The sequence below is a fragment of the Passer domesticus genome, chromosome 8 (genome assembly GCF_036417665.1).
Source record: "Passer domesticus isolate bPasDom1 chromosome 8, bPasDom1.hap1, whole genome shotgun sequence".
NCBI lineage: Eukaryota > Metazoa > Chordata > Aves > Passeriformes > Passeridae > Passer > Passer domesticus.
The window spans coordinates 52,621,542-52,645,949 of NC_087481.1; the positions used below are offsets into that span (position 1 = coordinate 52,621,542).

The 24,408-nt window shown below is 42.1% G+C and overlaps 2 long non-coding RNA genes across 2 annotated transcripts in view; one reads left to right on the top strand and one right to left on the bottom strand.

The window, feature by feature from the left end:
- LOC135305895 (uncharacterized) overlaps window positions 1–14,867 on the bottom strand; it is a 57,689-nt gene extending 42,822 nt beyond the window's left edge. The window contains exon 1 of the long non-coding RNA XR_010366883.1: window positions 14,717–14,867. This is a non-coding gene — a long non-coding RNA (uncharacterized LOC135305895). The remainder of the gene's footprint in view (window positions 1–14,716) is intronic.
- Window positions 11,686–16,111, top strand: LOC135305894 (uncharacterized). Its single transcript, XR_010366882.1, has 4 exons — window positions 11,686–11,733; window positions 11,948–13,233; window positions 13,635–13,759; window positions 14,724–16,111. It is a non-coding gene; the product is annotated as an uncharacterized LOC135305894 (long non-coding RNA).
- The last annotated feature ends 8,297 nt before the right edge of the window (window positions 16,112–24,408 follow it).

Here is a 24,408-nt window from a genome sequence, read left to right on the forward strand (position 1 = left end):
TGTGTGGCCATCTTCCATCTTCTGATTGGTATTTAGCCCTTTGAAGTTCACTTATCTCCTTAATGTGCAGCTACCTTTTGGGGGGAAAAAAAAAAGGAAAAGGAAGAAAAAGGTTAAAAAAGGCCATGATACACTTGTCATATCTGAAACCAAAATACTAACAGTTAGACAAAGTGTACTGCATCCTGGAAGGTGCACACAGAAATGTAAGCTGGAAGGCTCCACTGATCCTCCTTTGCAGAAGAATGTCTATCACTTCTTTTTCTCTTTAGATGTTAAATGCTCAGATACTGGTTGTCATTGTTGCACTTGAGTTGTGTTTTCTAGAAAGGATTTAACAAGGCTGACCTTTCCTTCCTATCCTTTACTTTCCTCTTTTTTTTAATCTGTTGTAGAAGTCACTTCTCTGAGGAAAAAGCAAATATCTGTTCCTCCCCATACTGCACAAGTGTTGGGGCAGAGGTTACTTCTGGAAACCTAAAAGGTGAATTTCTTTTTTATGCGGAAGCTTTGATTTCACAGTGACATGCAAAAGGGTTATTTCTTTAATTAATTATTAATTGCTGTGGTGTCCAACAGGTGCCAGGTCTCAAGTGCAGTCCCTGGGGCAAGCAGCCCGAGGGGAAGCATGGTTCACAGCAACCTTGGGCAAATTGGCCCAGGAGAAAGTTCTGGAGCTACTTCCCACGTCCTTGTCAAATATCAAAGAAAAACAGTTAAAATGTAAACTTATATTAAGCATTGTACTTAATTCTGACAAGCTTTTAGGATCGAATTGCAGACTTTAGTCAACAAAGGGGAATTAGGCCGGGCTCTTCAATGGAGGGGAAGGTGGGACAGCTGTTTGAGAGCTCCTTGCATAGCTCCCATCTTATTTTTCACATCTGCTCTGTTTAATTTAGCTAAGCACTTTGAGTCACAACTTGTGGCTGAAAATTTGAATCCTATTTTACCTGGGACTCGGACTGATATTCTAGATCTTAGAAGGAAATTAAAAAATGCCTGAAAGATTACATTATCTAATAAATTTCCCCCACCCCACTCTCTTTATTTTTGCAACTGGTGAAGATTTATTGCTTAATTGCAATTTAAGAAAAATTTTAATGCAGTCAAATGCAAATTCTGTTTGCATATGTGGGATGATATTTCTTCCTCTCCTTCTTTTCTTCTTATCTTAAAAAAAGAAATTAACTGAAAAAAGTCCCTCAAAAAAAGTTTCAGTAAAGAAAAAATAGCAGAGAACTGTTTTCTTTATTTATATTGCTGTCCTTATCCTGTCTTGCCTGATCCCCTCTCAAGATTTGTGATTTTAACCTTCTAACACCATCCTGAACTGCAGAAATATTGCCCCTGTTTTAGAGAGAGGGAAATTAAGACAGAGGGCTCATAATCCAAGAGGTCCATGGCCATGGGGACACTGTGTGCTTGGATGAGGAATGGTCTGCAGCCTGCTGAGCCCCAGAAGAGAACGGCCAGAGCAGCTGCAGGAGCACACAGGACCCACACTGCTCACACAAGGATTAGGTGGGCTCAGTGAGACAGAGAGAGCACCTCAAGAGCACCATGACACCAGCCTGTGCTCCTCCATCAGATCCCTCCTCTCCATCCCTCTGCCCAGCCTCCCCAGCCACCCAGGGAGCTGCAGGTTCTGCTCCTGGTGCTCCCTTCCCTCTGGAGGCTGTGGGTTTGTGCTCCCTTCCCCTCCCACAGCCTCAGGATGTACCTTAGGATCTTCCTTAGGGCTGGACACAGCCTGAACCCAGCACAGCCTGCAGTGTCCCACTAATGGGAGCTAATGAGGATAACAAACCAGGGTGACACGGCGCTCCTCTGCTGTTAGAGAGGGCAGGCACAGGAAAGGGTGCAGGGAAAGAGAGCCCCAAAGCCTGATACATTCAAACACGGGGATTTATCTGGGATCTCCCCTGCCCCAGGGTCAGGCATGGCACGGGAGCTGTCCCTGCTGTGTCCCTGCAAAGGGGACTGAGCTGCACTGGGAGCTGTGGCCAGGGCTGGCTCTGCACCCCAGCACCCCAGCACGGGGGGATGCCAGGGCTGTGATGCTGCTCCCCAGCAGGAACCACGGCCAGGCCCTTTCAGCTGTTTTTTAAAACTGGCTGAGCAGCTCTGGTCAATGGGAGGCTGGTTCGACCAGATGAAAAGCCAACAAAGCTCAGTACAAACACAGGCTTGGACAAAACTCTGATTTCCAATTACCACAAGGTTTGAGAGACAATTGTTTGTAGTTCCTCACTGTCTCACATCAGAGATCAGCTGTACAGAAAATCAGTACCCAACACCATGTTTTACCATAATTTAAAACAATTAAAACACTAATCACATCTTGAATCTGTTAACTTTCAGATAAGTATAATTAGACCCCAAAATGCTTTAAGTAGTGTTTACACATTTATTTACCAAAAGACAATTATTAAAACAAAGAAACATTCCCAGTTAATTGATGGAAAGATAGGAGAAAATGTAATTAATCATCATTAGAATATGCAGCCCTTTATTGTTCAATGGCCTGTCGCTGTGGGAACTGCTGGCTGTGACACCACTCCTGTCTCTGGGACTGCTCTGGGAGGAAAAGGGAGGTGGTGGCTGTGGAATGGGCTGGAATTACCTTGGGGGTGCTGGTCCTTTCAAACCCTGCATGGCCTGGGAGCACGTGCCCAGGAGAGGGGCACCAGTGGGGACCACAGCAGGGCAAGGCCAGATGGACTCAGTGCAAACAAATCTGGTGGAAAGCAGGAGAAATTACACTTGTCAGGAGAATTACATCAGCAAGGGAAGAAGAAAGAAGCCCCATGTCCTTAAGCTATTTGACTCTCCAAAGCACAATACAGCAATATTAACTGTTGTGGGATAAGAGAGCTTTTTATTCCAATATGATGTGAAGTAGCTTTGCCTAGAAGATTTCTTCTGTGTTTTCAAAAATCCTTCTGGCTTCCCAGAAGGAAAATGGGGATTACACCAGTAAACCCTGAGCAAGCATGCCCATTGCAGGAGCATTTCTTCAGTGCAGAAACAACACTAGTTCTTTCTTTAATTGCAGCAACTTGGACAATTACTTTACTCAGAAAGACTTTTGGAGCTACATGAGCTGCCTTCTGTAAGACAGCAACATTTGTAAATTTGGGGTTTGTCCTCCAAGCTATTAGTGAAGGATTCCCACAACTTTCTGCACTGCTTGCAAGAAAACTCACACTTTAAAGTCAGAGCTGTCAACATTTCACTGCAATAAAACTACTTTAATGTTTACTGAATGGGATTCCAAAATACAGTTTTTTTAATTTTTATTTCAGCTCTCTTTATCATTATGGTTGAATTTCATCAGCCGTAAAATCAAAGTTTGAAATCTCTTGTTTTATGTTCAGTTGTAGGAGTGCAGGCCTTACAAAATACTCTGTTCAAAAAAGGCCATGAAATTGCTATAGAGATAGTAATAATATTTTTCTAATCTCCATGAACTTCTCTTGCCTAAGAACAGGATATATCCCTAAATCTATAGTTGTCCTTTTGGAAATAATTTCCACTTTTTTTCTCCCATCATTGGTTCTCAAGATGTAGTCTTAGTCTTATAATCCATGACACAGCATTTTGTATTGAAGCAGAAACTTCTTTATGAACCGTAAATCACACCTGAGACTCAGCAGCACCCAAAACAACTGACACATTTCTATAGAAAACTTTTTGTTGAGCTAAAAGCCTTTAACTTGAGAGACAGGATGCATCTGGAAGTCCTTAATTGAAAAACAGATACCTGGTCTGTCAGTAAAAGCCTTACTAATACTCCAGAAGGAATAAAACTGATTTATATGTCTGATAAATTGATAAATTGATAAGAAAACCACCTGAGCAGCCAGAGTGGGGCACCAGGCTCTGCACAGGATGGAGCTCTCACTGTGATCACTTCCACTGCATGGCAAAGTAATGAAAAAAGGAAACCATAGATAAAAGCTTTGGGCTGTTCTCCACTCCAGAGAGTGGCAACCGAGCTGGTCCTGGTTAGACAGGGAAGCAGGAGGAACTGAAATGCATTAGTAGTATTTGATGTGAAAAGTTTGATATAATAAAAAATTATGCTTTTTGTCATACAAATGCAGCTTTTCCATAAACAGCCTCAAGAATAGGAAGCACATTGTTCAGATTTCCTGGGTTTGGATGATCTGCTTGTGCTTTTCATTGAACACAAATGATTATTCTTAGAAGTACAAGCTATTTTCACACATAAGTAATAAAAAAGGGCCCTCATAATCAGGGCCTGGAAGGAGATGCAGTAAAACTGAACTACATTAATTCTAAATACTGCTCTGAAATTATTGATGCTGCATTGCTGCAGAGTTCTGTTGAGTTACTTGAGCATCTTAATCACTAAACTAATTGACAACTCAAGTCCTTCCCATTTTGTCTGTTCTTTCATCCTCAAGAAGCACAATTCTGTAGCTGTGCATCAGTCAGACCTGAGCTTTATTACATACAGCACTTGTGGAGCCTACATTTCATTTACAGCTCCTTTTTCCTTTGTCTTTTAAAGTCAGGCTGTCCTTACTCAGTTCTCTGTAACTATTTTTAATTTGCTTTTCCCAGCTTGGAACAAGGCATTAAAAAAGTAAAACCCCTAGACATTGCTGCAACACCATCAGTGAGGAAAAAAGAAAAACAACTCCACAACAAATAAAAGCATAAACTGACACAATTCAAGGAGCATTTAGAACCTGTAATAAGGAATATTTGCTAAGTGAGGAGAAAGATAAAGCAACACATGATTGAACATGCTTTGAATTTACAGTCCTATATATAGTCTGGTGCTGTGATGCAGACCATGCTGCCAATTTTACCTATTTTAAGCATTTTAAGCAATATGAATATTCTGTCTGTCTAGCTCCTGCTGACTTGGTCTTGATGTGACCGCACTTTCCCCTCTTTATCACACCTGACAACTATATATATATATATATACACATATATATGCATATGAAGGGACTACCCACTAAAATGGAAAGAAGTATTTGAATTTTGTCATCCTTCAAAACTCTTATTGTGGGCCAATTTCTTCTCTTTTACTAAAAGGGCTCAGCTGATTTCAGGATTGCTCTAGATAGAAGCCAGCATCAGAACCAGCTTCCACTGGATTTGCACAGAAAACACAAGTTGTTCTTAGAGAAACTCAGGAAAATATTCCCTGCAAGACATGTGGGAAGGGGCTATCAAAAAAGCAAATTGAACAATTTTAGCACTTCATATTCCAAAATATATAAAATATTAAATATATAAATATTAAATATATAAATATATGGAGAGAGGGGGAAAGTCCATGTTTCAAATCTTCCAATCTCCCAACTAAAATCAGATTTTAAAAGGTGGAAAAGAAATAGGGCACCCTCTTTTTAAAAATTAAAATATGCATAATTTTCATAAAATTAAAAATTAAGGTTATTAACTATATTCTAGTTAAGAAGAATGTTTCAGTGAACAAATTTTTATCAACTCTAGTCCCACTTGGCTTTTCAACCAGAGACAAAAACCAATAATTTTTCCTTCTCTCTGAAATAGCAAGTAGATTTTTTGTCTCTTACAACTGGGTCCAGAACAATTCTGTTCAAGGACTGTGTAAATCAACAATCACCCTGAGTCTCATAATTTGTAGCTGCTACAACATTCACATACAGACCCAGCAGCCAAAGAGCCACTGTCATCCTCACACAATTTCTTCTAAAACAGAACTTTCATATCCATTCTAAAGTGCTGGTGGAGGCAAGAAATTGTTTATTTGGTGACTCGAGTCAGAGATGGGTCTGGTCACCCCAAAGGCAGGGGTCAGCCTGTGGGATTGCCCAAGAAACCTCAAATAGGGCAATGCAAAGAGAGCAGAGACTACAGAGCTGACACAGCAGTGGTGAGAGGTGTTTCAAAATCCCTGCTCAGCCTGGCAAAAGCCTTCTGCTGAAAATTTTATCGTCTTTGTCCTGTAGCACAGAAATGCTCAATATCCATGTTTGGGACTGGCATCCCTTTTCCCAGCCTGGTATATTGATCATAGCATGGCTCAGCTTGGATTTGTGGCACTGCATCTCAGCTGTGTGCCAGTGCACAGCACACAGCCATGTCCCTGGAATTCCACTGCTGTCCATTCCCTCTGCTGGGGAACATAAACTGCTATGTGCAATGAGCTGAGCTTGGGCAGAAATGGGATGAGAAGGTAAATAAATCAAAACTAAACACAGAGCTAAATGGGGAGTGAGGCCTGTCAGAAAGCTGAGTTGCAGTCCCTGCTGCAGGGGAGGTCGAGCACTGAGGATGAGCCTTCAGTGAAGCAGTCTGCACTGGCTTTGAACTCAGGTACAATTACAACTGGAAAAGCACCTGAACAGCTGGACTGTCAGAGAGGTTTGGAGGACACTCCAGAAAATATCAGCTTCTGGGTTTTACTGAGATCTCCGGAGTGAGCTGGAAAGAGAAGATTCTCTTTCTGAGTACTCTGCCTAAGTGTTGTTTTGGCAATCAGGTAATTAGTACTTCTGAAAAGGATCCTCTCTTGCAAGGAGCTACACCTCAATAAGCAATAAGCAAAACCTCTCATGCAAAACCCCTTGCAAAAATACGCAAGACAGAAAAAGTAAACTTTGCTATATTTTTGTGTACAGGAAGTAGAACTTCTTCAGCAGTGGGAGAGCTGAATGTACCTACAAGCACATTTGCTATGGTTTTTTATGAAGAGAGGCCCTCATAGCCTTCCAATCCCAGCCCCAAAACCAGAATATGCTGGGCACAGAGTCAGCAGAAATACAGACGGGAAATGTTTCCATGTCAGGGAGACACCTGTGTGCAGTCCCAGCTCAGCCCCGAGTCACTGCTCATTAGACTGGTGGCAAAAGTCCTAAAGGGCTAAAAATACTTCACAAAACAAATTGCCAGATCCACACCTGACAAATTGCCAGATCCACACCTGCTACCCTGCGCAGAGGGCAGCCCCAAGCTGGTCACCCAGGAGGGTTAGTTACATGAAAGAATCCATCTATTTTTACTGGGTAAGAAAAGCAAGAGCCTTAATAACCTTTCTACAATAAGAATTTTTCCCACAAGCCAAGTGTCAATCTAAATTATGCTGGCAAAGGGTGGCAGAATTTGGCCTATGTCTGTCACAAAATAGCAAAAACAAAAGCAAAAATAGCAAAAGCAACCTGCAGGTACCTACAACATGAGCCAGGGAACAGTCTATATTTTTACAGAATGAACTTCATTCAAAATTCTGTTTCTTAGTTCTCAAGTGAGAAACAAAGAGCAACACACTTGCCCTCAGGGCAGGGTTTTCGTTTTGCATTGTTTTTGCCACAGATCATTTTAAAAAATAGCTCTTACCGGGCCATTTTCAAAACCACAACATATTCTTATGCGTCACAACATATCCCCACTCTCCCCTCCCTCCTGTGACAGGTATTTAATTGAGCTAAAACTTTGTTTCTACTAAGATGCAAATTTGGAAAAACAAGATCACGGCTGCCTGCGGCTTGGTTAGCTGAAGATAAAAAAGCAACACCTGTTTTAGGTATGGCTCTGTGGAAATGCAGGTACTCCTCAGGCAACATACCCATGGTAACCAACTGCAAAACTTGTCCTTCTCGTTTGCTTCCTGGAGACTACAGCACAGATATGGGTTGAGAAGAGTCTGTGTTTAACAGACTTCTTTTTTTTTTTTTTAATAATATTGCCTTGCGAAATGTTGTTCATTATCATTTTTAATGTGACATAGAAGACAGCTTTCCATTTAAGTTGCCCGTTAGTCTGATTAATAACTTATTTTTATTTTACATTTTGTGTTTTATGCTGCCTGCGAGGCAAATATTATCAGTGTTTTCCTACAAGAAGTAAGACAATTCACAGAACACATTTCATGCCCTGAGATCAGAGAAATAAGTTTAGATTTATAATACCCAAGGACTGTGGCTTTTTATGAAGTGTATAAAGAGGGCATGTTTAATTATGTTTTGTTTATATCAGTGCTTTGTCTGCAAAAATAACATGAATTAGCATATTTTCCTATCATCGGCAGTTATTTCTAATGATTGATTAAATTTCTTAAGTGCAGAGTGGATTAAATCACAATTTCTTGCAAATAATTTGGGAAAGAAAAGATAGAACTAACTACCCAATTAAAGTGGGAGAGATCAGAGTCTGACCGCTCCAGGCAGAGTCCTGTCCATCTTCTCTAGTGACAACAACAAAAATAAAAAGCAAAATGCTTATTTGAAGCTGAACCATTAAGTATGGAGAGCTAGACCATAAAATCTGTATTTTGGAACCCCTGGGTGTATTCCCAGGGGTGGCCTGGCTGGAGTTGTTTATCATTTTTCTGTCCCCTTTGGGTTCCTGACCTGCTCTGGCTGGGGCAGGGCTGAGCGTGCTCCTGCTGCTGCTCCCCTGCACTCAGCTTTTTTAAAAAAAATCGAGGCATGGAGTGTTCCGATGATGCGGCTGGGATCGCCATCCTCGAAAGGACACTCGGAAATTCTCTCGGTGTGAGAACCTGGCACGGCACCAACGATGCTGAGGCGCGCAAGGTCGGGAGCCGCAGCATCCAACCCTCCCGAAACCCCGCTTTGCTTCAGCCGGCCAGTACAACAGCACTCCGCTCTATCCCTGTAAAAAATATAATTTAAAAATATATGTATGGAAAGAGTTTTGTTGGAAGCGGCCGTCGGGCTCGGTTTGAGGCAGGAAAAGGCGCTGAGGGGCGGCGGCAGACGCGGTGGACAGACGGCATCTAGTGGTGGCCGCGGGAGGAGCAGGCGCTCCTTCTTCTCCTTCTCCTTCTCCTTCTCCTTCTCCTTCTCCTTCTCCTTCTCCTTCTCCTTCTCCTTCTCCTTCTCCTTCTCCTTCTCCTTCTCCTTCTCCTTCTCCTTCTCCTTCTCCTTCTTTCTCCTTCTCCTTCTCATCTCCTTCCTCTCTCCTTTTCCTTTCACTTCCTCTTCTTCTTCCTCTCTTCTCCTTCTCCTTCCCCCTTTCCTTCTGCTCCCCCTTCTCATTCTTCGTCCCCTCTCCTTCCCCTCTCCTTCAACTTCCTTCCTCCTTCTCCTTCCCCTTCCCCTTCCCTTCTTCTTCTCCTTCTCCTTCCTCCCTCCTTTTCCGTTCACTTCCCCTTCTTCTTCCCGCTTCTCCTTCTCCTTATACTTCCCCTTTTTCTTCTGCTCCCCCTTTTCCTTCTCCATCCCCTCTTCTTCTCCTTCCCCTCTCCTTCACCTTCCTCTCTCCTTTTCCTTTCACTTCCCCTTCTTCTTCCTCCTTCTCCTTCTCCCTTTCCTTCTGCTCCCCCTTTTCATTCTTCATCCCCTCTCCTTCAACTTCCTTCCTCTTTCTCCTTCCCCTTCCCCTCTCCTTCCCTTCTTCTTCTTCTCCTTCCTCCCTCCTTTTCCTTTCACTTCCCTTCTTCTTCCCCCTTTCCCTTCTCCCTCCCCTTTTCCTTCTGCTCCTCCTTTTCATTCTCCATCCCCTCTTCTTCTCCTTCCCCTCTCCTTCGCCTTCCTTCCTCCTTTTCCTTTCACTTCCCCTTTTTCTTCCTTCTTCTCCTTCTCCTTCCTCTCTCCCTCCCTTCTCCTTCTCCTTCTCCTTCTCCTTCTCCTTCTCCTTCTCCTTCTCCTTCTCCTTCTCCTTCTCCTTCCTCCCTCCTTTTCCTTTCACTTCCCCTTCTTCTTCCTCCTTCTCCTTCCACTTCCCCTTTTCCTTCTCCTTCCCCTTCCCCTTTTCCTTCTCCTTCCCCTTTTCCTTTTGCTCTCCCTTTTCATTCTCTGTCCTCTCTTCTTCTCCTTCCCCTCTCCTTTGCCTTCCTTCCTCCTTTTCCTTTCACTTCCCCTTCTTCCTCCTTCTTCTCCTTCTCCTTTCTCCTTCTCCTTTCCCTACTCGCACCCAGGGATGCCAAACCCTGTGGGAGCTGGCAGCACTGAGGCTGGGCTGTCCCCACATCCCAGGACACCTCCCCGAGCCCCCTCCACAAACACCCAGACAAGCAAGCAGAGCCCAAGGCACAGAGCAGAGCGTGTGTCCTGCCACAGCCAGGAAATCACTGGGATTTGCTCTGAAATCACAGAATATTCCAAGCCGGAAGGGACCCAGAGGGATCATGGAGTGCAGCTCTTGAGGGGATGGCCCAGGCAGGGATTGCAGCCCCGACCTTGGCGTGCTCAGCACCGTGCTCTGACCAGCAGAGCTGGGCTCTCCCTCCCAGGCTGCCTTTAGGATGCTCAGTGTCCCAGTGCTGACCTTTGATGCAGAAACACTGAAGGTTTATTAGACTGACAGTCTTTTTTTTTCTCTGTGAATCTTTTTATGTTGGGAAAGGAAGAACAGTGTGAGCCTCACATGCTGAGGTTTCAAGGTTCTGAGCTACTTACAAATCCCAGGTAGTGACAGAGAGAGGCTGTGGGGCTGCAGAGTTAATGTTGACACTTCAACATTCAGCACTCAACCTCCTTTTCACCCCCAGGGCAGTGGCTTTATATGTTTGGGACATATTTCCCCATTTTAGTTTTTATATTATTTATGCTATGACAATTTTAGCCTAAAAAAATATTTTCTGTTCAACATAAATTAGACAAAACCACTCAGGACAGAGTCTCCTCGCTCTTTAGCTGCTTTTGGCTTGGCTTTGTTCTAAACATTCCCCCTGGATATTGTTATTTCCATGCAATTCCAAAGCACAAAAGGAATGCAGGAGACAGTCTGTGTTTATATGTGCTTGGAACACTTGAAACTCCTGTGCAGGAGCTGGATGCCACAATGACAGGTGCAATATAAGAACCACCTGGGCAGATTACTTCAGACTTACTCATTGAAAATGCTGAATTCCTCGTATTTTGCATCCAGAAGGAACTCTTGGGCTGGGATCCAGTATTCAGTTGCAAAGTTGGTAATTATGGCATAGTTAAGGAGAGGAATTAATCAACACAAGCACAAGGTCACCACTGCAGGTCTGTTTTCAATGCCAACAGGGCAAGATAAGCAATAAGACCAAACAATGCACCTGCAGAAGACAGGGATGGTGTGTGAGAGCAGACACAAACCCAAGGATTTTGTGCAGTATTTTGCACTGCATACTTCTTCCACAAAAAAAAAAAAAAAATTGGAGCTCTCTATATTAGGATCACTTTTCTACAAATTAAAATTGGTGGGAAAATAATCCACACAAAAAAAAAATGGGTATAAAAAAAACCTTAATTTGCTCATTTGCGTTCAATTCTTGCAGTACTTTGGTTTGGAATCTCTAAAAGGCACATTAAACCATACCTCATAGCCTGCAAATCAAGTGCTAATTAAAACTGCATTAACCCTAATGAATTGGAAAGAAGAAATCTAATTGCAAAAACTTCTGTTTACCTAAGACACGCTGGAAAAACAAACCATCCCATATTTCTCTTCAGTCTGGTTTTTTTTTTTTCTTTCTCTCAGCATGCACACAGAGCTTTCCCTTGCTCTGTAATTTAATAAATCAACCTTTTGGGGGAGGTTTCCAGTATGTAAAACCTCTCTCATAGCTCTTTATAACCAACCTTGTACTACCACAACTTCAAAATCTATCCAAGAACTCTTAAAATCCTGCCTGGAACGAGCCTGTGCTAATGAGTCACAGGTGCTGATTGCTACCTGCCCAATTACTTTATTATCTCCCTCCACTCTGAGCACCAGGATGTGTTTCCTGTGCTGGGTGTAGCTGTTGCTCTCCCTTACTACTACCAGGTCTGCAATTCCATAAATTCCCTCTAGTTTAGGACAAGCCTTGTCTTGTCTTCCTTGATTTTCCACATGGATGGGGCAGGAGCACCACTGTGGAATCCACTTAATGATGAGAGCCCTAGGAGCACTGGTGATAAATGACCTGTTGTTTAGGGCAGGAGGAACCAACCACTTTTTACTTTTTTGGTGCTCTGATTTCTGTTTGTTTTCCTTTTAGGTCCTCACCTCCCATTCGATGGGAACATATCTAAAACTGAATTTCCAGCAGAATGTGGGCTTGAAAAGTGATGGGAAGGGGGGAGCTAAGCTGTAAGTAGCCCCCCGAGGCTTGTTGTCCTAATGAATACCAGGCCACAAATTAATGAAGGAGGTTTTAGGAAAACACTGCGATTTTCTTAGGCTTTCAAGCATCAGCAAATCTTCCAGAAGTCCAGACAGCTGTTTACAGCTTGCTAAGATGTTGATTGTTTACAAATTAGGTTGTCTTTGAAAACCTGCACCTCTCAGCCTGCTAATGTCACTCATCGTTGAAGTGAGGGTCCTTCTCAGCCAAAGAAGAAAGGCAAACTTTGGTGGTCTGGTCTGTAGGGAGCCTCCTTGGTTTTACCTCAGGAGTATCCAGTATTTTTCTAACCTCCCCATTTCACCATTTCAGGTGGTTTTGCCCTGGATTTTCTTCAGCATTCACAAATTCATTTGTTTGCAATTGTTCCTAACTGAAACAGTTGCAAGCACAAACATCGTCTCTTCTTTTTTGCATATGCAAAATAGTTTTTGGCTTTTCTCTAGAAACAAAGGCTGGAGTCTGGGGAAAAAAAAAAAGAATATGATATAAAGGAGGAGCTTCTGTATGAGAAGATTTGTTTTCTCCCTGACAGCTGTACAGCACCAATTGACCAGGTTGTGAAGTCAAGGCCAGAGCCTTCAGCATTCAGCAGCTTCCTGTGTCTTAATGTTTCTGTTTGGGGAATGAACTGCAATTTGTTTTCACTGACCCATAGCTTCAGTTGCAGAGTGTAGGATTACCTTAATAGACCCAAACTTGAGGCACATCAACTCTATTTTTAGTCCTTTCTTGTGCCATTCGTGCCTGGGCTGTCTGCAGAGCCCACTGTGCTTGCTCTCTGCCCATGCAGGGGATCTGGAGGAGAGAGGGAATGCTCTGGGATTGTCTGCCCAGCCAAGGGCAGGGTGGGCCAGGGGAGTGCCCACCACCATCCTGCTGTGCCTCTGGCTCTGTTCCCCACCCCCAGTGCATCCCAGGAGCCTGTTCCAATAACAATTAGCCCTGACTCAGGGGCACCATAAATCAAACCCTGAGCCCCCCAGCAAAACCAATTTCCTGGCTGCAAGGGAATGTGCTCCATAATTTTCTGTGTGCCATCCAGACCTGCTATTTAGCAAAGGCTGCAGGTTTTTATTTCTCATGAGGGAGTGGTGTGGTGCATCCCTGTACACCATATCACCTTGTGTTTACTCTGGACATGGACAGCAGACACCCAGGTGAGTTATCCAGCTCATACAGGGCTCCCAAAGCACCAAAGCAGTGAAAGCTGCTCTTTTGGTTAAAGTTACAGACCTGAGAAACAGCAGCTCTGCTGTAGCCCTTGCTCATATTGCTCCATTTCTTTGTGCCTCATGTACTAGACTGGAGATAATTTTTTTTTTTCAACTAGATTTACATCTCCATGGTACAGATTGTATACTCAGCATCTGCTACATGGGCAATAATATCTTCAGCACTTAAATGCTCCCATGTCCCACCAATAACACCATATTTTCAAAATCTGGCATGTTCCACACAATCAGGAAAAGAAGTGGAATATGTTTCTCACTTTTGGAACTCAAAATACTGCCAGCAGCTGTATCATCATCACTGACAAAATCTTTATTTCATTCCTTAGGATACAACTTCAAGCCAGAGCTCTCCATCATAGTCAGACTGCAGCTGGACAGACCTGATGCAGCCTCTTGATGTCCTGGCACTGCTTAGAAGGCAGCTTTGGAAAAAGTCTTTGGATACCTTCAGGTATCAATAGATTCTTTAGAAAATACACTGCACCCTGATGAGGGAACTTGAAATCTTCTGGGTCTCCTCCAAAAACCTCATGAAACACCAAGTCAACAAGCAGAGACCCAGGGTAAGCTGCTACACAGCTCTGAAACTGAGCCTGAAGCTTTTTGAAGGCATCCATGAGTCACTAGACTCGCACTGACTGTTTCATGCTCAATAAAAAACAGGAAAGTAATTAACAAGTAAATCAAAGTGTTCACCCAAACGTTTTAAATAACTTTAAAACTGGTGTCCCTTGTAACTGTGCCTGTCAGTTGTATTAGCCCTTTCAAAGAAACACACCAAAATTAACTGATTCCCAGTTCTCTTGCTTATCTGCCATTCAGCTCATTATGACATTGGTCCAGCAGAGAGTAAGAATTTGTACTCCTTTGTTCCAAAAATTCAGGATCCAAAATAAATTATAAAGAGTCTTCCTGGGACTTTATCAAATCTTCTCACCTGAAAAGAATTTTCTTTCTTCCATGGGAAGTTCCTCTGGCAGGAGAGAAGACTTTCCTGCCATTTTGGGTGGAATCCAAATGATAAAACATTTTATCAAGGCAATTAGCATATCAACATGCAAATCCCTATTGAAAAATGCACTGTTGACAAAACAGCTAGAAGGCAGCTCATCATGATACAGAAAATGGAAGGAAAAAAACCCAAAACCCAGCAACTTGTATCCAACCAGTTACTGTGTTGGAGAGAGACCACAGAGGGCAAGATTCACAGGGTTTTGGACACTCCTCAGTCAGAGCTGAAAAACAAAACTAAAAAATGTGATAGGAACCAGATTATCTTGAAAAGAACCATAACAATAGTTCTCAATTTCTGTCTGATAATCAAGGGAGCAATAATTAAGATATCCTTGTTTGTTGCCTGTCTTCTAAACCAGAAATGTTCACACACAATTTCCAGCTTTTCTTTTACCTTGCAGGCTGGTGGGAGAACTGATGTCGCATAGTCAGACATCCCTGAGATTAGCAGCTGCACGACAGACCCATAAACCCCAGGTTTTGTCAGCAAGGAAGACAAATGCATTTGAGCTCCACAGTGTGTTATTTACAAAGGGAGAACTGGTTGTTCCTTGGCTTGTCAGACAACAGAAGAAAGTGTTCTGGTTTTAGTTGCTACCCTTAGGTCCTGTACAGTCAGTACAGTGGATGAAGCAGCTTCCCAGCCCCAGGTGGCTCAGGAATGCCAAATATTTTGAGACCTTCTATAAGTACCACAGAGGATGAAGTCCTCTTCTCCTCCAGTTGTCCTTGACGCTCCGCCTCTTATCCACCTGCTCTGCTCTAAAAAACTTTGTTTTTATTAGTTGGTGTTAAAGTTCCCAGGAGAAAAGTGTTTTCCTTTTTTTCTACTCACTTTCAATACTGTAGGAAACTCTGGGTGAAATACATAAAAACAAGTTAAGATCAGAATTTCCCAAAGTGAATAGTGATTTCAGATGCCTCTGCTCCACAAACAGCTTTAACAAACCCAGTGGTGAGTCAGAATGAAATGTTCACTGAGATTGCAAGCAGGCCTCCCAGCACTCAAAGTATCTGAATATGTCTCCAGGGAAAGAAAGAGTTAATGGAGTTACCTTACATTTAGTATTCATTCTTTTTTCAGCTTTGTCAGGTAGCAGCCAACAAGCCCAGGCTTGACTTGGAGCATCAGCTCTGTACTAGCATAGTCTTGTGGGCAGACTAATGTAATATTAATGGGATTGACATCTCTGCTGAGATCAGTTACAAATGCAGGATCCAAGTTATTTAACAGCTGGTGCAACTGTATTTGAATTTCGATCATAAAGACACATGCTGGGTTAACAGGGCCAGGGGCAGGGCCAGAATCCTGTACAGCAGAAGTGGCCTGGGACTCATGTTTTTAAGGCAAAATAATCTGGGGAAAAACTCCCAGATTATTCCTATATATTTTTTCAGAATGGATATTCTAGAGATAAGCAGGTTACATAGTCAACACTTAATCTTAAACTGACACTCATTAAACTCCTTAAAAGATCTGGGAGTGTGAAGAGCAAAAAACATTTGTGAGCATGTTCTACAAGGTGGCCTAATTTACCCTTCCTGAAGAAAGAGATCTAGACACTGGGCAAACCTGGCAAGGTCAAAGGTCTTTGGAAGGGGAAAAACATGTGGATGACAGTCTAAGTTATGTTATAACACAAAACTCGAGTTTGAATCACTGAGAATTCACAGGAAAAGGGATCTTGTTTCTCTATATAATAACCACAACCTTACAAATTTCTCCTGGAAATTTCAGCTAAAAACCCCCCCACACACACACACAAAAACCCCCACCCTATATTTTCCCTTAGACTAAATTTTTAACTGAATCTGCCCTGTGTTTCTCTAGGCCCTCTGCTCTTTTCCCCTCAGTCTTGATCTCTGGAAGAAACTTCCACTGTCAGCAGAGGTTTCACCTTCCTGGACCCCCATCCTTACTCACAGAAAACAAAACCAAACAAAACAAAACAAAACAAAACTTCTTCACCTGAGAATCTGTTTGCTTACTTAGCTGTGTAAGTAAAAATGTATCGGATGAAAAAATATAGAAAATTAGTCTCCAGACTTTGAAAGACAGGTCATTTTGTCTAAACTGGTTCAGCCTAATAGGAAACTTTGCTGTATACAGCAGTTTGTTTTTGGCTTTTAGGGTTTTTTTAAGAAATACTGTTTAAAAAATGAGGAAAAAACTACTTGCTCCAAAGTGGGTACAGTCAAAAAAAGTGGCAGTACTAAAAAGTTAATTCCTTTTGCTGCTGCTTCCCTGCCAAAACCCCATGAACTCAAAATCGAATCCACTGCAATTACAGCAGTCCCCAGTCACACACCATGCATCTGTAGGAGCACAGTGAGCAGGAATTGGATTTCCCTCAGTGAAGGTGTCAAGGAAACAGCCAGCAGGTTGGAATGGTATCCAGACATTTGTTCATATATATAGCAGTGAAACTAAAAATACTTTCTGCCCTCCATCAAGATCCAGCTCACAAACCTTTGTGAAACTTTATCCTGATGCCATTGTAACACTAATACTTTCAAAGAAGTAATATGTTGCTGCAGAAATATACAAAATTTACCTGTGGGAACATCTTTTTACTGAAGTAAAAAGCTCCACACAAGAATGTTGCTGTACCTTGGTAAGACAATTGTCTCAGTCTGAGATGCAGTGGGAGTCTGTGGAAATGTGAATGGGTTGGAAGTTGCATCTTCAGACCACAGGCAAGAAAACCTCTTGGTTTTAGCTGATGATTTAGCTCATCAGCTAAATCATTGCAATAGATTTAGAGACTGGAAGAAGCTTTGAGCTGTCTGGTTCTCACTGAAATGACAGAGCAAATGCTCTGATATCAAACCAAGGAACTCAAGTGCTGGCCCCAGGAGCTGGAGCAGCTCAGCCCCCACAAGCAGGGAGCAGCTGGCAGCAGCAGGTAAATCACTGTCAAATTGCTCCAGCGGATGTGGCAGCCCTCATGTCTGCAAATGAGTAAATAATTGTGGGGGAACACCTGGTTCTCATCCTACCTGACATACCTGCCACCGGGCTCAGGACACTGAGGCACATGTGGAAAGCAGAGCAAACCTTTCTAATTTAAAATCATTGCAGAAAGCATGACAATCTCTGGGGTCAGGGGAGCTTTTGTGCAGAGAGAGCTGCAGGTAGTTATTTATTTTATGAACTGAAGTGCTTTTGCACAGGATAGAAAGGAACAGAGCAGGTGGCCTGACAAGGCAAGAACACAAAAGCCTATTTCCAGCCATAAATTTCAGATTGAAATATGATGATACATTTCAGTCACCTGGATGTAGTTGTGTAAGGGACAAACAACTCCTCCAATGTGGAAAATTCCCCATTTCAAAGTCTTTGCTCACTGAATACCCAGACACTGTGGTCTGTGGTTGCAATTGGCATACAAAGGGGATGCACCTCAAGCTGCTGAGGCTGCATTTTGCATTTCTGGGATTTGCTTCACAGCAGCTGCTAGATGATCCAGTGAAATCAGATCTGTATTGTCCAAACACAGGAGAAAAGTCAGACCCACAGGCACACAGAGGCTCATCACTTTCCATCCTGTCATACTGGAGCATGTCCGTGCTTTTTGCACAGTATAGAATGTGCTTTTTGCACTGTAATATCCTTCCTTGCAAAAACAACCCTACCTGTGCTTCCTGCACAACCTCAGACACACCACTCCTGGTCAGAGAGCTTGGATCCTTGATGTCCTTGCTGGCTGAAAGGGTCTGTGAGCCTGGCCATGGAACTGATGGGCTTCAAGTTGAGAATTGTAATTATCTGAACTCTCATCTACTCCAAGAACCTGCACACTCTTGTAAGAGAAATGTGGTAGAAATATCTAAGGTTTTGTAATTGAGAGAAAAAGGGAAATATCACTGGTGTCACATTATAAACACAAACAGACTTGCAACTGCTGCCAGCACACGTCTGTAAGAAATGAGGATATTTTTGCCACATCAGGATTCAGTGGAAATATATCTCATATATAACATATTTCTGTAATACATGTAACTTTTGTTATTGTTGCTTCTCATTGTTAGGCCCTAAGATCATCCTGCAAACATCTCCATTATGATTTTGAGGTCTTTTTTTTTCTTCTGCAGATGAAAATATGAGAAAATTTGGGCAAACACCTGACTTTTGCTCCCACTACAGATGTAGTATCTTCACTGAGGACTATATTGTCATACCATGATCCCAAAACTTTTGATAGGCTCTCCCTGCCCAGACAGTGAAGTTTGTTTTACAGCTAACTATCCACCCTGATAGCCAAGCCCACGCAGCCTGGCACAGCTCCACTGACTTCTGTGAGCTGACAACAATTTGCAAATGGCAAAAACACAAACTAAAGCTCTTTTTGAAGGGTTCAGGCTTGATTGCACCAAGGAGTTAGGCACCTAGATACCTTTTAAAATCTGATCACTAAAAACACGCTTAATATCGTCTTATTAGAAAACCTAACTTCAGATAAGACTCTAAATCACGGTTATTCCCATACTGGTAAAATTGTACATCATCCTTTATCCAACTGACAGCCATTGTCTGAAAATTATGAACAACACAGCTGCAGGGATCATAGTCTGGGATCATCTTGGATTCTGGACAAATGAGGGAGTGGAGATGACAAAGTGGCTTAACTTTTCAAAGAAGGCTCTCACCAGTTCAGAGTTGAAGGAAAACTCAACAAGTGAAGGTACTCTCTTTAATGTGGACGACACTTATTCTTTTATATGACCCAGATAAAAATCACACTCAATTCTCACTGTATCTACTGTCCTTAATGCTCATAAACAGAGCTTTTATAGTGCTTTGAATTAGATCTGTGATTTGTGAGCGACATGTCTAATAATTAGACTGTGAAGATGTACAGTTAATCCATTTAAAGGTGTGAAGAAGTCCATTTAATGAACATTATAGTCACATTAGACTTGGAAACATCTAACTCTTTTGTTGAATAAAAAGAAGTTCAATGAGATTAACTTCTCTTAGTTGGTTTTAAAGAATACTCAAACATGTCCTGCTCTGATAGTGTACTATTCCTTGGTGCATGGTTTCTGCATACCAATGTCTTCAGTGTAGAAGAGTAAGAATAAGACTGGGAGACATTCTATTTCAGTTAAATAATTACAAATTAAAGAGGATCACTTCTACTTTCTATACTTACTGTAGTATGATAAGAAGCTGAACTCCTTGAACTTGTAATTATATAACAGAAATGTTAATCTCCTGGTTCGGTATTCAGTTCTACTGCATTAAATGTATTCTTACAATTATCAAGTTTACTACATAGCACATAGACATTTCTATTGGGAAACCTATTATTTGATCATATCAGATTTTGACCATAAATACCATAATGGAATTCTGTTTTCAAATCTCTCTCTACCACAAAATGACTAATGAGGGTTAATACACCTATGTAGCTTGAGAACCTGAAAAAACATCTCTGTAATTTCTGATTTTCAATTTGTAATGCTAACTGAGTTTCCGATTCTTTTCCACAGCTTTGTGCAATTAAAAAAAAAAAAAAAAAAAAAAAAAAAAAGGAGAACATATAAGTCCAAAATACGCTAAGTAACTTGTAATAAAGAAATTTAATTTTAAATATATGTACTTTAAGCAGCTGTTCTCTTCTTAGGAGAAACTCATTTAGGCTTAAGAGTTACTGGCCGAAGCTATCTTCTTTTTACAGCATATTATAATGTGTGCCATTGGCTTTAATAGTTTGGAAGTACAATTTATATCCTCGTCCATTTAAATATATAAAACTATTTCAAGGGATAGGGTAGCCAGTTAGAAAACAGGATCACTCACTGACTTCCACTCATATTTTTTAATGAAGAAAATTGTATCTTTCCAGCAAAATTCTGGCTCCCAATGCTTTAATGAAGTTGTACCCCTGTTAAAAAATGAAGATAAGCTCTGTAGAGAGCCACTTCAGAGAGATTTTAGCCAGTGAAATTCCTGCTTCCAGTGGAGATTCCTGACTTACTGCTTGCATCAGGCTACATTCCTTTGCAGTTTGCAGAGCAAAACCTGATAAGATCAAGAGACAACATAATCCTGGCTAATGAAGGGTGACTTTTATGTACTGTATGGATGCAGTTGAACATTAGAAAGACAATCCTTCCACCTGGGGAGGCTGGGGCAGGGGAAGTACCCTCTTGAGGGCTAACCCTGAACCTAAACTGATACACAGGTTTCACCTACTGAGCATGTTGAATTCTAATGAAAGAAGTATTTTAAAGAAGTATTTTACCTGTCCTAGGAGCTGTGCATTGGCATCTCACAGTTCCCATCATTATCTGCCACACAAAACTCCCACAGCACCATTTGCAAACCACTGTCACAAACACATCAAAAAACACCCAATATTTTACTTCCCAAATGTGTAGCTCAGAGTTTTATCAGCCAGACACTTAGGCAGAGTTTTCTGCTGGCAAAAAGGACAGGAAGAAACAGAAACATGAAAGAAGAGTGGCCTACTCAAGATTTGTTGAGGTTCTCAGGAGCTTATGCTGCTTTTGACATTTTGTGGATCTTGTGCAGTCCAGGGATTTTGCAGACACCTGGGATTGAATTAACTGGGCTCTCACTCTAAAGGTGAACCTTTAAGTGATCTGCAGCACCCAGATACTTTGGCTTAGCAAGGAGCAAGCCCCAGGGACAAGCTGTGCCTGGCAGCACAGGGCTGGTTCCTGCTCACCCTGGCACCATCCCCCTACACCCTGTGGACCTCAAATTCCTCAGCAGCCATGCTCTCCCCAGGCACTCGATGCTCACTGGAGCAAACAACTGAGATAAGGGTGAAATCGACTTTGATTGCGCTGCATAGAAAATATACTTCCCTTGAAATTTCCTGCCTGCCTCAGTTGCTGGCTGCACACACAATACCCTGGCTAATGAGTCAATCATGCAAGCCCACAGAGCCTCTCACCCAGCCCCACCTGCCCTCTCACAGGCTGGGGTTGCAGTGGTGGAGCTAAAGGGAAGAAATGGTGCCTCAGGGTTTAGATTTTATATTTTTCAGATTCTGTGCTGCTTTAGTGTGTACTTCTGAGCTTCATACTGGGGTGTAGTGAGCTCTCTTCACAGAGTAGGGAGACAAAACAATTCCTGCTCTAGCTGGGGACCAAGGACAAATGATCCAAATCTTAGGCCCAAGGGAACAAACAAAGTGGACTGAAGAGAGAAAAACAAGCAGGATGGGACTTCATAACCTAGAGCTGTAATTTGACAATTAACTCCGATATGCTAATAGACGAAAACTTATAAAAGTGAGAGGCCCCCTGACACATCAACCATTTTTTGTGACCATTTTGGTTCATCTTGGGTGCAGCCCTGGCTGGGCTCTTGTGCTGCCCAAGGTGGATCCTTTTAATAAATCCCTACTTTAGCTCTGTCTAGCTCTAGGTCAGCCTACACAAGGCATCACCTCTGTGTGTGCACAGAGAATAAGCATCATCTAACACCACTAATTCTAAGCCACTGGCAGCTTGAAATGATCTTAATTTTTGTCTTTCATTCCTAGCTAGACAGGACTTCATTTTCCTTTTATTAGTAGTGTGTTTTGGCTACTCTCTAAAATAAACCTTCCACATTTCAGGGTAACATCCTTCTCATGTGCACTGTGGTTCTGGAGGATAACTTTCTGCCTATCTCCTTAGGCAGAAGTTATCTACCAGGGCCTCCTTAGTGTCTCCCTAGGTACTCCTTACACACATCTCTGCATTTCACACACACACTCATATCTGCCTTCTATCATAGACATTTTCCCTTTTCTTCAACATTTCTTCTTTACCCAATTTTTTTTTTCTAGACTTCTGGTCATCCATGCTCCCTTTCTCACTCCTCACCTTATTTTAAAATGTGGTGTGTCTGAAATGTTACTTCAGCCCTTCAGGGCAGACCTGAAGGACTATTTGGTATGTCCTAGAGCCTCTGTTTTTGATTAGTCAACCAACAACAGCGGTTGGCATTTTCCCAAGGCACTTTTACTTCCTTTCAATGTGTATGCTGAGAAGCACGAGATCTTTTGTGAAAGATACTAATTAATTTTAGTTACTGGTTAAGGTCTGCATCCAGTGCCATGAGTTGTAGATGTCAGACTGTTTTCTCAGATTTACGATCTACTCCTATTTGTGGCATCTTCTAGCACCCTGCTTTGTTCTGAATTCACCTGAGAAACTCATTGGCTGTTATTCCAGGAAAGCTTTTCTCAGATCGCAGCTTGTCTGAGTCACAACACTGAGCCATCTTGGGAATCTTGGGAAAGGGAAATTCCCTTTCCTGCTGGGTTTTCTTGTTTTGCAGGTAGCACACTTCATTCTTGGAGGCCAAGTGAATTCACAGCTCTGAGCAGACCACAGGACAGGAGCATGCTGGGCTAGTGGAGACACTGTGGTGGCCATGAGCAAGAATAACAAGGAAGGTGGAAGTGGATGATGCAGCACCCCTGTGAAAGGGCAGAAGTTCACACCAACTTCCCGAGGTGAAGCCAGAGCCTGTCCCCTGCTGGAGGCTGCCAGGGAGAGATGGCAGGGAGCAGATCCTGCCCTCCACCAGCACAAATCCCTCCCTGCTTAGTCAACAGGGACACATCTTCAGAGACAGGAAATGTCACTGCTCCAGTTTAGCAGAGTCACATCTGGCCACAGGGCTGTGAAATTGTGTTTCCTCAGCGACAGCACAGCCCCACACACTGAACAAAGAGCAGCAAGCAGGCAGCAGCAGCAAGGCAGCAGATATTTGTTTGTAAAGTACAGTTAGCAAATACTTGCAGGAAGTATTCCAGTCTCATTATCTTGCAATAAAATTCATATATCCTCACACACACATTCTTATTGTAACATAAATATATCTAAATTATGTTACAAAACTGTTGAGATAATTAAATAATGCACATAAATGTGAACTGGCACACTGGGAAATATACTGCATTGCTGTTTAAATATAGCAGATAAAGCCATGGGAATGAGACAAGAGAATATACTGCTATAAGATTATAGATATAAATGCAAGTCCTCTCCCTAGAATGTAGGGAGAAAGTTATTAGAAACAAAATGAATTCAGTAGCGCCTTGAACTCACTATCATAGTCTGGGGCAAGTTAATCACTTCATCCTCATCCACTAACACATTTATCCACCTACTAATTCTCCACCTAATTAGAGAGAAATTCAGAGCTCTACTGGTCAGGGAGGCAGGGATTAGGGTTAAGAAAACACTTGTATTTGAAACCCCCTACCTCTGCTGGTTAGTGTGAAAGATCCTATAAGAAACTCCCACCCTAGCTAATCCATGACCCTCAGCAGGGAGGAGTGTTAACAATTTGGTTTAAAACTCACACTCTCAGACAAATGCATCAAAAACGGCTTTTCTTCTTTGATTTATAGGTATTACTTGTTTTTCCAAGCTCCATTAAGGACTCTTCATCATGTACTGCAAGGGGCATTAAGCACTGAAAGTTGTTCCCAGCTCTGTATTATTCAAAGGCAATTTACACTAATTATTGGAGTCCATGGTGTTACCCATACTCATAGAATGATCCATCTCAGCAGGCTAAAGTACTTTTGAAATGTTAATTTATTACTGAGGTATAAAAACGTCCTTACATTAAAGCTCAATTCTTTCTTAAATGCCAAAACTTTTTCTATTACTGATATATTACATACTTATTGTTTATCTTAGATACAAGAATAAAAATATAATTTAATTTACTATATAATAGGGCCGATAAAAGACGCTATTAACACAAATTGTGCTGCATTTAAACTCAGCTACGACAGAGATGTTATTTTTGTTTTTCTTGTTTTGTGATTTTTCTCTATGCAAACAGAGCTACTTTGTGGAGATGAGCTTTTCAGGCAAGCAGCTGCACAGCAAAATGAAAAAAAGTGTTTAACTGGAGAAATATTTCACCAATTCCAAAATAATCTCATTCATGTTAAAGTACAGATTTTGGTATGATATCACCGCTCTGAGGAAAATGCATTCATGAATTGGCATGAGAGTGCACCTGTGTATCAAATGCCAACAAAAACCTGCTAAAAGTACCCTGTGTTCAGTTAAATCCTGGCACAGAAGCTGCTGATT